The sequence below is a fragment of the Mytilus californianus genome, unplaced genomic scaffold, assembly GCF_021869535.1.
Source record: "Mytilus californianus isolate M0D057914Y unplaced genomic scaffold, xbMytCali1.0.p SCAF_6, whole genome shotgun sequence".
NCBI classification, from domain to species: Eukaryota; Metazoa; Mollusca; class Bivalvia; order Mytilida; family Mytilidae; genus Mytilus; species Mytilus californianus.
This window is the reverse complement of record NW_026262712.1, coordinates 96,964,894-96,977,639: the sequence shown is the minus strand read 5'-3', so window position 1 is coordinate 96,977,639 and position 12,746 is coordinate 96,964,894. Positions and strand designations below refer to the sequence as shown.

General features: G+C 31.8%; 1 long non-coding RNA gene across 1 annotated transcript; it reads right to left on the bottom strand.

Annotated features, from left to right (window-relative positions):
• Positions 1–3,083: 3,083 nt before the first annotated feature.
• Positions 3,084–4,571, bottom strand: LOC127705038 (uncharacterized). Its single transcript, XR_007983615.1, has 3 exons — positions 4,344–4,571; positions 3,736–3,820; positions 3,084–3,479 (listed from the first exon to the last, which is right to left on the bottom strand). It is a non-coding gene; the product is annotated as an uncharacterized LOC127705038 (long non-coding RNA).
• Between the last annotated feature and the right edge of the window lie 8,175 nt (positions 4,572–12,746).

The following is a 12,746-nucleotide window of genomic DNA, read 5'->3' as shown; positions in this document are numbered from 1 at the left end:
TTACGGAAGCCATAATGATTTGTTTGACCGTTATTTGATATATGTGCCACATTAATGTTCAACTTGTCGTTATCACAATGCCATCATATTGATATTACCGAATGTAACACCTCGCCGTATTTGTTCTTGTAATGAGTAATACCGAGTGCCACTAGTGGAGCCTCATCGTATTTGTACTTGTAATGAGTAATATCTAGTGCCACTATTGGAACCTCGCCGTATTTGTACTTGTAATGAGTAACATCGAGTGCCACTTGTTGAGCCTCACCGTATTTGTACTTGTAATGAGTAACATCGAGTGCCACTTGTATAGCCTCACCGTATTTGTACTTGTAATGAGTAACATCGAGTGCCACTTGTGGAGCCTCACCGTATTTGTACTTATAATGAGTAACATCGAGTGTCACTTGTGGAGCCTCACCGTATTTGTACTTGTAATGGGTAACATCGAGTGCCACTTGTGGAGCCTCACCGTATTTGTACTTGTAATGCGTAACATAGAGTGCCACTTGTGGAGCCTCACCGTATTTGTTCTTGTAATGAGTAACATCGAGCGCCACTAGTGGAGCCTTACTGTATTTGTACTTGTAATGAGTAACATCGAGTGCCACTTGTGGAGCATAAACTTTTTACCCTTCCGAATCATTCGAGTTCGGCCCTGTTTTTTTTGTGGTGTTCGCCCTTGGTTTTTTGTGGGGTTCGTTTTGCTCAATCGTTAGTTTTCTGCATTGTGTTTTTCATTTTGTGTGTCTTTTTATCGTTTATTTGCCATGGTGTTGTTTTTATTATATGGGTTTATGATTTTGTTTACCATTTGCGAGCTTCCCTCTCTGTTTACATGATATGTATTTTACGATTCATTCATTCATTCACTTATTTATTTTCTCTCCATAGAGATTACATGAATTATATTATTATGAACAATAAATCAATATATTAATAACAGAAAATACAAATGATAAAGTTATGAACAATACGTAATATTTACATTTAAATGAAAATTTTAATTTACAGTACAAGGGTATAACAGCATATATCGTGAGCTGGCGATATTACATTTGCTAAAATAATACTTTATTGTACAATTCATGATTGTATTCGGATGCAAATTTATTTCATGGATGTAGCAAGGTCGCTTACATGCATCTAGGTCGGAAAATCATATATACAATTTGAATAGCGTTAAACTACAGTTCATTGAACTCTGTACAAACTATGTAGTAAACCGAATTTGAACCCCGAAATGAAAAAATATTATAAAATCCACCCATGTGTAATGTTTGGGAATTCAAGGCCATCCCATGCAATTATATAGAATAAAAGATGACATCTTGTTGGATTTTTCATTATATTTGTATCGTAAAGTTTGTTTATTTTCTTTTTTAATTTCTTGCTTCAATGAGCCGACTATAGATGACTTGCTATTATTAAACTATTCTACCAAATATGATCAATTGATAATTACTTAACGTATAATCATCAGTCAATCAGTACATAGAAGGCTATTTCGCAACGAGAAGCTTTCTCATATATACATTTAAACAAATGAGATTTTTTTTTAAATCGACAAACGTCCATCTGGTAAACGTGTTACTTTAGACAATATCATTTATATATAGGTAAAATCAATACAAAAACCAAAAGGTGAAACATAAAAACGCAATAAACAGCAAACGTGTTTGAATCTTATAATTCATAAATAACACATTTCAATTAATGAATAAACTCCCATATGATTAAAAAAATAATTTCATGTCTTCAAGTTGAGTATCTAAAAATATGCTAAAGTTTATTTAAAGATTACCACAGACCTGAAGGGAGAGACTAATAGGGGCAAAAAAGCATGAGACAATTTAATTCACAAAAGAAATATCTAAAAAGAAATATAAAAATGATTTATACGGCGATATTTAAAGAGAAAATTAAAAAGAAATATCATTAATAATTTCATATTATTCTATTCATCTCTTTTCTACCGGAAATTGTCTTGTACTATGAAGTAAATTCGTCGTCAAAACATTGTTTGAAATGCAAACAAATCAAAATACTTATTGGGTCTTTTATGTTTTATAAATCTCTCCCACAAACTTGCAATATTGTACACCTCGAAGGGTGACACCAAATTATATTCCAATCGATTCGCTCGATGGTTATACTTTTCAGGGGCGTTTCCAGGATATTTGAAAGAGGTAGCGTAGAATGAAATCTGTCGCAGAGCGGAGCGAGGCGAAAATTTGTTGGACCTTTTTTTTGCGAAAAAACATAAAATAATTGTGAAATGCACTAATTGCCATATTCAATACATTTGTACAGTACTAGCAGATTACGATAGTTTTTTTTTTGAAAAAGGGGGGAGTACGCCCATTACGCCCTCACTTGGACCCGCCCCTGTCCTTTCACTTACGTTAACTTATAGCGATGGTGTCCTCTCATTGAATAACTAAGTCTGGTTACTATAATTGTGGCATCTATTCCACTAAACATAAAAATAAAAGACCCCACAGTTACAGTTTAGCTGCCTAACAGCTTTTCCCATTATGCACTTTTTACTTTTATATAACATTTAAGCAGCATCTGCATATATATCACTCTAAAAAATGTGTTTAGAGCCTAAACACTTTCCTAAACACATTTATGAAACCGATTTTTGACATGTTTTAAATCTAAACATGTTTAATATTTAATGTGCTAACAGCCTAAACGTGTCAAGCTATAAAGTGCTTAGACTGTAAACATGTTTAGCTGTAAAGCGTTTAGACTATAAACACGTTTAGCTAAAAAGTGCTTAGACTGTAAACATGTTTAGCTGTGACTTGTTGTATCTGGAAACATGTTTAGCTGAGAAGTGTTTTGTCTGGAAACACGTTTAGCTGTGAAGTGTTTTGAATGTAAACATGTTTAGACCATAAAGGGTCGTGAAGAAACATGTTTATCATTTTATTGTGAGAAGCCGTTTCTTCATTAGGCCCCAATTAAACTAATATTCCGGAAGTCTTGACTGTAAAACGTATTATAGCTCTCAATAAAACAGGTTTTCATACCATCACAGAAAGGAGCCAATGCATCGAACTAAGAAACTGGAATTTCCATATCAAATTGAATGTGACCAATACCTTTTCAATCTCAATGAGTTTTTTCTTTAATTCAATTCACGTCATTCGACTATTGCATTTTTTCTTCATTTCAAATATTCGTAAAACAGTCTAGAACTTTTGAAATGAAATTATCATTATACTAATTCTAGCTTTAAAAACAAAATTACAACATATAAAACAAAGGAATTTATGTTATCATTTATTTCCAGTTTATCATTGAACACAATAAAAAATAAATTCATATCAAGGTACATGTACATAATATTGACCAATCTTCTACTTGTACCCCATCTCTACAACAAAACAATTTGAAAATGTCCTGTTTTCATTTTACAGGTCAATAAGAGCTTCTCCTTTCTTAGTACCCAACTGCTGGTCAATGGCCTGAAATATAGAAAAATATTGATAAGCAACTAAGCAGAATTAATCTTAAAATATAAGAATACGAACTACAACATCAAAAAGTAAAAGCATGATTTAAGATCCAGATAACAACATTAGGACCGTGGTATAAAAACATAAATTTACTGATGAATCAATTGATATTTTTTAATATAAAACTTCTTTTCATGCTTAATATTATTCATTTGATCAAATATATATTGGCATTTTTAAAATCAAATACACTTTTGATTCTTACCTAGCAGCATATTTGCTACTGTTCTTTATCTCCTCTTTTAGCATGCCAAGACAGATGATGATGATTTCCTCTGCACTTCTCTCATCTAGAATAAAACAATACATATCAATAAAATTATAAAAAAAATCACAACCGCTTATAACTATATTGAAATAAACAAGCATCTTTCTATTTATTTTGAGGAAATGTTGATTTTGCATATCGGAAGTGCTTACGAAAACAATGAACTCGATATGACACTGGATTTGCGAATGATGCACCTCATCCTGATAAGACTCGGCAGATTCCGCTACCCTTCATGTTCCATTATAATCTGCCGAGGAGTACCGAACGAAAATTATTCTCGCAAACTCCTTTCCAAGAACATATACAAATAAAAAAATAAATGCAAACTTGCATGATAGAACATTAAACAACTCTTATCATCTATACACAAGATAGTTTGAACACTTAAAGCTCTTACAAGCACTTGTTTCGTGGGATGGTACCCCCTTTTCTCTCCTGCATTGACTATACGGTAGTGTACTTGTAAATGATGCTTATACCTGTCAATAATCATTTAAAATTGGCAGTACAAAATAAAAGACAGTATAATCATAACTCCTTACCTTTCTGAAACAGTCAAGTTACGGTCAGTTATGGTCAGAAGTAAACAGCGTGGCCTTTGACTTCGGGTTCTTTGTTTCTTCTTCCCGCTCAAAAATTAGCACGTGATATGAATGCCGTATTCGGCCTAAATGTGTTGTAATTCTAAACGTGTTTAGGAAAGTGTCTAAATATTGAAAGTGCTTAGAATTTAAACACGTTTAGCTTTATATACTTGACAAAGTAGCTAAACATGTTTACAACAGCAACATGTTTATTGAAAAGTGCTGAGAGCCAAAACATGTTTATTGCGAAGTGCTGAGAGCCAAAACATGTTTATTGCGAAGTGCTGAGAGCCAAAACATGTTTATTTTTTTATGTTTAGAAATTAAACACTTTCCTAAGCACATAAGTCTTGCAACACGTTTAAATTCTAAGCACAATTTTTACAAGGCTTGTGTTTTTATCATTACTTTCTTAATAGATGTGTTACTATATACAAGAAGGCTATTGAGAAATCAATCTTTATAATATATTGGAAGTCATCATATTGATTAGAACCTAGGTAAACTACTGGTGTCTTTACTTTTACGAAAAGTTAACGGACACCATAATAATTTTAGTGATAGTTATAAAATATATTTATCAGATTTCAGCACGAATATGCTTTTCTTGTATTCATACTCCCTTTTACTTGTCCTCGAAAAAGACATCATCGAATACAACTTGTCACCGAGTTAACTTGCTATAAACAACACTACGTGTGCTAATAGTGGAGAAGAAACTGCTTATCATTCAAGAGCATATGAGATCAATCGATTTGTAACGAGGCTTAATTACTTACATCCACTTCATTTAAACTTTGATGGAAAGTTGTCTCATTGGCAATCCTACTACATTTCCTTATTTTGTTGCTCTATTTTTGAAGTGGACTATTAGGGGAGGGTTGGCGCCTTCAAACTAGTTTAACAGAAATTGCCAAAAATGACGATTATCATTGAAAACAATCATCGATATTAAGAATAGAATAATCGTCGTCGAATGAAATTGCTGCAGATTATTTCGGTTTTCGTTGTTATAATACTTGACGCCATTTAAATTGCTGCAGATTATTTCAGTTTTATTTATTATAATACTTGATGGCACTTGAATTGCTGCAGATTATTTGAGTTTTCTTTGTTATAATACTTGATGGGACTTGAATTTGTCAACAGTTATGCTATTTTCAATTTTATTTAAAACACGTATGGTCCAAATACTCAGATGGTTTGGAACATGGACACACCCTATAGCCTCACGTTCATTCTATATGTCTTTTCGTTTTATTGTCGTTGTGTTATTGTCGCGTTGACGTTTACTCTGTATCCTTTTTAGTTTATATTGCAGGGACTGAAAGCAACAATTTAACCGGTTTAAATCACATCAAACCATCTTTCAAATCTTGTATAAACGTTACACGTTAGTTTTTACCATCATGGGTTTTAACATCGGTATAAAGCTGTGTGTCCAGAGCTTTCGTTTCACTGTCTGTCCCTATGTGTATTCTGTTTATTGTTGTGTTGTTTATGTTTTCTTTAACTTAATTCATTACCTTGGTTAAAAGAGTAAACATAAATTGTTAATTTTTGACTTGTTATTGAACTTGATTTTTTCACGTCTCAACATAGACATCCTTGCTCGGCTTATTTAACTGCTCTATTTCAAGATAAATATCATCATTGAAGCAATACAGAAATCATGATGTAGAAATTCAAAATATCATCAAATCACCTGTCAAGTTGTTTTATGATTTACAAGGTCAATCCGTGAGGTAGATTTGCTCATAATGATACGAGGTTAAGTTGGTTAATAGGATTATGTATGTTTTAATAAGATTTTTGCGGACCATTGGACCAGTACATTAAATGTGATTGACCTTTCATAACAATACTGGATCATATACCAGGTTAAAAAAACTACTGCATGACAGATGCCTACCCTGATGAAAGTAAATTATTATTTATACAGCGAATGCGTACAAAAAGATTAAAAGATGACATACACAAATATAAATATAATCAGCCTAACTAAACTTAAAAACAACAACAAAATTAACACGTTTAATTTTGAATTGATAAGTTGATAAGTTAGTTACAGTGTACATTACATTTGTATATAATAATTTTGAGATGTGGTATGATTGCCAAAGCGACAACTATCCTCCAGAGTATATATATCTGTATATAAAAATTTGGAGATGTGGTATGATTGCCAAAGAGACAACTTTCCTCCAGAGTGTATATCTGTATATAATGATTTGGAGATGTGGTATGATTGCCAAAGAGACAACTTTCCTCCAGAGTATATATCTGTATATAATAATTTGGAGATGTGGTATGATTGCCAAAGAGACAACTATTCTCCAGAGTATATATCTGTATATAATGATTTGGAGATGTGGTATGATTACCAAAGAGACAACTATTCTCCAGAGTATATATCTGTATATAATGATTTGGAGATGTGATATGATTACCAAAGAGACAACTATCCTCCAGAGTATACCTGTATATAATGATTTGGAGATGTGGTATGATTGCCAAAGAGACAACTATCCTCCAGAGTATACCTGTATATAATGATTTGGAGATGTGGTATGATTGCCAAAGAGACAACTATCCTCCAGAGTATATATCTGTATATAATAATTTGGAGATGTGGTATGATTGCCAAAGATACAACTATCCTCCAGAGTATATATCTGTATATAATGATTTGGAGATGTGGTATGATTGCCAAAGAGACAACTATTCACCAGAGTATATATCTGTATATAATAATTTGGAGATGTGGTATGATTGCCAAAGAGACAACTATCCTCCAGAGTATATATCTGTATGCCTTTGGTAGCTGTCTCATTGACTTGACCCAAATCACCTATCTTTATATATATTATAAAAACCGTAACACTCAGAACATTATAATGTCTTCTATACCTATAATGATGTAATCACTAGGTCTAATAAACACTATGTGTTCCTAATTTCTTTAGAATAAAAAAAAATCAATACAGTATGTCATGTCTAAAATCAAAACTTTAATTTCGAAGATAAATATTTTCCAACATAAAGTTTAAGTTTTTATTGTTAACATGGTTTATAAGGTGTTATTTAATAAAATTAAGTTCGTTGTCCGTTCATGAATATTCTTGACATGTGACCATTTGTTTGCACTTAAAACCCGTGTGGTCATCTTTCTGACCATCGACTCTCGCTATAGCCTAAAGAAGAGACACGTGTATTCACGGATGATTTAATGTATAGTTGTATTTGTAATTATGATTACTATAATTGTCATGTTTGTATTTGATACATAAGATATAGAATTAAAGGTTATAGCGAGTAGCACACCTACATTAAATCTTTTGTTCTTTGTTAAGGCCGTAGAATATAATTACTTTATATTCGGACGAACGTAGTGAGGGAGAATATAAATATGTTAACCTTATGATTAACGTCCATATACCTTATACATACATTTTAAAAACTCACGACCGAGTCGCTGATATATTTTGTTTGTATCCCAGTTATGGAATTACAATGTTTCGGGTCATAAGAGAACTGGAGGTTCGAGCTATCAAATACATCTTTGAACCTGTGATATGAAAATAAGAACATCCAGTATAATTGCCAATGAGACATTTTTTTGCCAAGACCGAAGAAGAAAGATGCGAATGATAACAGGGCTTAACAATTAACAAAACCAGCTATAAATGCTATGACAAATTGTGAATAATGAGTAAAAATCCATATCGTATAAATGTAGCTAGCTATAAAAGGCTATGGTAAATTGTGAAACAATTAGCAAAACCCACACCGTATAGTCAGCTATAAAAGGTTATGAAAAATTGTTAAACAATGAGCAAAACCCATACCGTATAGTCAGCTATAAAAGGCTATGGCAAATTTTAAAACGACAGAGAAGGAAAAAAACAACGGCCTGGTTTATACGTAAAAAATGACCGACTAACAAATATGGCTAACAACAACAAACGGCCACCACCGGTTTACAGGTTACTGTCGTGATGCAGGCACATACATAACGTGGAAGTGATTTACACGTTTAACAGCGTTCAACCCTCCCTAAAATTGGAAAGATTCATGTTGTAGTCTTCAACTGACGTTAAGATGTGCTGATATTTTTTTCTGGACTTTAGTGGAAAGCTGAATCGTTATCAACCATTCTCCATCCTTATATCTTATCATATACATTGTATATTTAAATCACTTTATGCTTGCTCTCTCGTTTTATTTATAAGCTCCATAAGTTATTTGACAATTAATCACATTACTGTCTCGGTGCTATAATCAAACTGCATCATATTTTTATTTATTACAAAGGCAGTCTACTTCACTGAGAATCAACTCATTGAAAATATGTGATTGATTTTAAAAGAGAGGAATAGAATGTTTAAAGAATACCTATTATAGCCATTAACGCAAAGAACAGTATGACTTCGATATTCTACACACATTAACCTAATTCCAATAATATTAAACAATATACAGAAAAGATAATATCAAGATAAATGTACTTGGGTTCATAAACCATTGTGTGCATGAATTATTTATAATGATTTGCTAGATTTTGTGAAAGTCGTTAAAAAATAATTTATACTTATCTGAAATTTTACTGAACTTTAACTGAATTTTTACTGAAATTATTTGTTACTGTATTTTTACTGAATTTTTAAGTAACATTTACCCTAGTGGCGTTTTTAAGCGAACTAAACTGTAATTATAATTCTTTTGTTTTCATTGTTGATTTACATTAGAAAGTTCTACATTAACATTTTAAAGCGTTCATGAATAGATATTCTATAATTTTGTGTACATATCTAATGAGTTTTTAATCATGTAATACATGACTATGCTTTTTTGTATAAAAAAAAAAAAAAAAAAATTTCCTTTAGTATAACTGTTATAGCTTTTATCTGTATATGCAGTGTCTCGTAAGTCTTTATAGGCTGGGTATTCATCCCTTTTTTTATGATGTTGTTTTGTAATTTTATTGTAGATCAATATGTGACACTTGAATAAAGATTTTAGAATTGATAATAATCGGCGAGATTCTAAAAGCCGAAGATTTATTTAAATCCATGTATTTCTAAGGGAAAAAATAATAATGATCAGGGGGTTCACTGTGGCTTTCCATACTGTGGCTTTCCATAAATAAACTATTATTTATCTTTATCTTTATCTTTTATCTTATCTTATTTTGTACAAAAAAAATATATTGGCAGTAAAATGCGTGAATAGTATAGTTTGTAGTTATTGATGTGACGCTCTCACTTCAGTTTGTACAATTAGGGATTGGAAGTATTATACTTGATATCAACCAAAATACCGCAAGGTTTTTCATATTACGTAGGCTATTCTATTCGTCACCTAAGTACGTTTCAAATTACGTCTGGCGTTATAGACATGGTGTACATTGTATTGATGAGTAGGGGCAAATATCAGGACGATATCTCTGCTTTTGACAGTGCATGCATAGTAAATAAATATCACAGTAGTATAACCTATTAATCTATAATAATGTTTTTTTCCACAATCCTAACAACGATTTGTTTGATGTGCTATTGATCATTATGAATATAGATTTTCAAATACATGTTAAAAATAAAATTTACAAATACATATATTATAGAACTCTTTTTGTGTGTAATTTGTGTTCCTACATATATTTCAAAATATAAGAAAATCTTTACATATGTTCAGGCCCATATGAGTATTTGGACCATACGCGTATGGCGTATGGTCATGACCATATTAGTATATACTCTTTGGGTCATTAACGTGCTGGACCAAATGAGTATTTAACCATATAGGTATTTTGCGAATAAATTCTTACTTTCTTCGCAAGAACACACAGCTCATTCTTCGGACCAAATCGACACAAGCTACTAACTGAAATCCTTAAAATTTGATATATTGTCTGAATCTTGGTGTATCATGCCGTCGCTAAAGTCAATTTAAGGCATTTTTAATTCGTTAGGATCAAGGAAGTTTTTTCACCGGTGTTTAGATGATTATTTAAAAAAATCATCATTGTTTATTCTAATTTCTATTTATTTTTACTTAATTTATTCTTGCTCCTATTCGTACCATCTTACAATAAAAGAAGTTTATACATCCTATCCCTCTATTCTTATTTTTCAACATAAGAATAGAGGGACAGCACGTATAAACTACTCGTCATAAAATCGTACGAAGAGGAGCATATAATAAATACAAATGATTTGAAATATTTAAGAAATTTTATTTTAAATAGATAAAATTAAACAACAAAATTAAGAATAAAAAGAAGGTTATATGCCCCAAGTGGCTGTGAAAAAAAAATTCCAGTTGGCTTATAGTTGAACGGTTCATTTAGACATTTTTGGAAGTAATTTTCCAAAGTCGAAGTCGACATGTTCTGTTTCGTAAGGAAAATCGATAATGACCATGTAAAATTGCTTTTACTATAATTTGAACTTTTGAGTAAAATTCACTTATTTCATTTATCGTGTAACAATTATTATCCTAAATATGATTAAATAAGTCAAACTTACGTTTTAGAACCTCTTAATTTATGGCTGCTTCAAGGGTCATTCATACCTTGGACGATTTACAGTAAAAGCAAATTTTCAACGATTAATAACCCGTACCATACGCGTATGGTCGGACCATATAAGTATATACGCACGTCAGATGTAAAAATAGCTTACTCGCTACAACTCAATATTATCAAGCTGCAGACTAAATATTAAATAATTTCCTTTCACAGACGCAAAGAAAACTTTGACGAAACTTTTCTTTCAGACGGACGGACGGATGAGTCGAGCGATTACTATACCTATTTCGGCGACGCAGGTGATAACGTATATTCAGGGTATAGAAAATTTAACACCCCCGAATCTACCTATCTCAAACGAACATATATCTTTTAATTCAAATAGAAGAACACGATAACAAAAAAAATCTGTATTACAACATGTAGTCATTGTAAAAACTTCAACTCACAACATCCAGCCCCAATGATAAAATATATTCTGGTTGTTTTGTATATATCCATATATAAATAGATTTATAATGATTTGGATTTGACAGACTGGGTCGAGATAATTATGTTGGACTGAAATTCCCCCATCCTGAGGATACGATCCGCCCAGTAACTAATGCTGCATTATATGTCGACTCCTTTTAAGACCTAAGCGTTTTCATTTTATGTAGTATGTAATATGGGAAGAAGAATATGCAAACACTTGCAGAGAATGTGATATTAGTCCCGATTTTGAGAGGAGTTCGTATCATCCAAGGCGTTAGTCAGTGTTCACTGCATATATTGTTGTCTGTTATCCCGAATATCCGTCAAATTCTTGCCTCTGAAAGTTAAGCAAAAAAAAACAAAAAAAAAAAAAAACGGAAAGAAATAAAAATCCAACGATTTCTTGTCATTTCGTCTAAATTCCATTTTTGCACAAGCAGACAGGTGAATAACGTGTCTTATATTATCAAAGGTTCAGTAGTGTCTGTTAACTAGTCGACAGTGTTAAAACTTCTTTATGTTCTTATCTGATTATAAATACCATGCATGAGCTATTCGGTTTGTAGCTCTTATTATTTGTGTTCAAATAACCAAAAGTCAAGTATTTTATGTAAAAAACTTGGATTTCACTTCTTTACCAACTGAACTAAAATGTTGAATTTTATACTTTGATGTACAAGACAAGCTAATGTGACAATATACTAGGAACAATAACTCGGAATAACTTTGAAAACTTTATTTATTGTATCAATTTGTAGTAGTCTCCCGTTAATCGATCGATAGCTTTCAGTGCAAACATGTACGGTAAGTTGTTTATACCAAAATACAAAAATGTGAGAGTCAATTATTAGTCGTTCAAAGCATCATAAAATATTTCGCTTTAGAAAAACAAAGAGCCTGTAATCATGCGGTTTTAGATTGTCGGCGACTGCCACAATTAAACTTCGTTAATTGTTTAAGCATATATAAGAGTTTTGGTTTTCTCGTTTGGATTGATTCACATTTTGTCTTTCCTGTGCCTTTTTATTCCTTTTAAGTAGGAGTTATGATCTTTGTGAAGGCCGCACATTGACCGTATTCGTAAACATCCACGCCTTTGATCTTTTGTGGCTAGTTGTCTCAAAAGCAATATACTACATTTTATTTTCATATTAACAAAACACTGTTTGAACTTTTAGCATTATTTCATTTATTTTATTTTACAAAGTAAACATTATCGGAATAATAAGTATCTTTTTAGGAATAAGTTAATTTTGAATATGCTATATATTGCTGTTAAATCTTAAACCTGGAGGTTGAGTTTCACACGCACGACCGCAGAGAGAGATCGGCATAAGCATATTTTTTTTTTGGTGCAT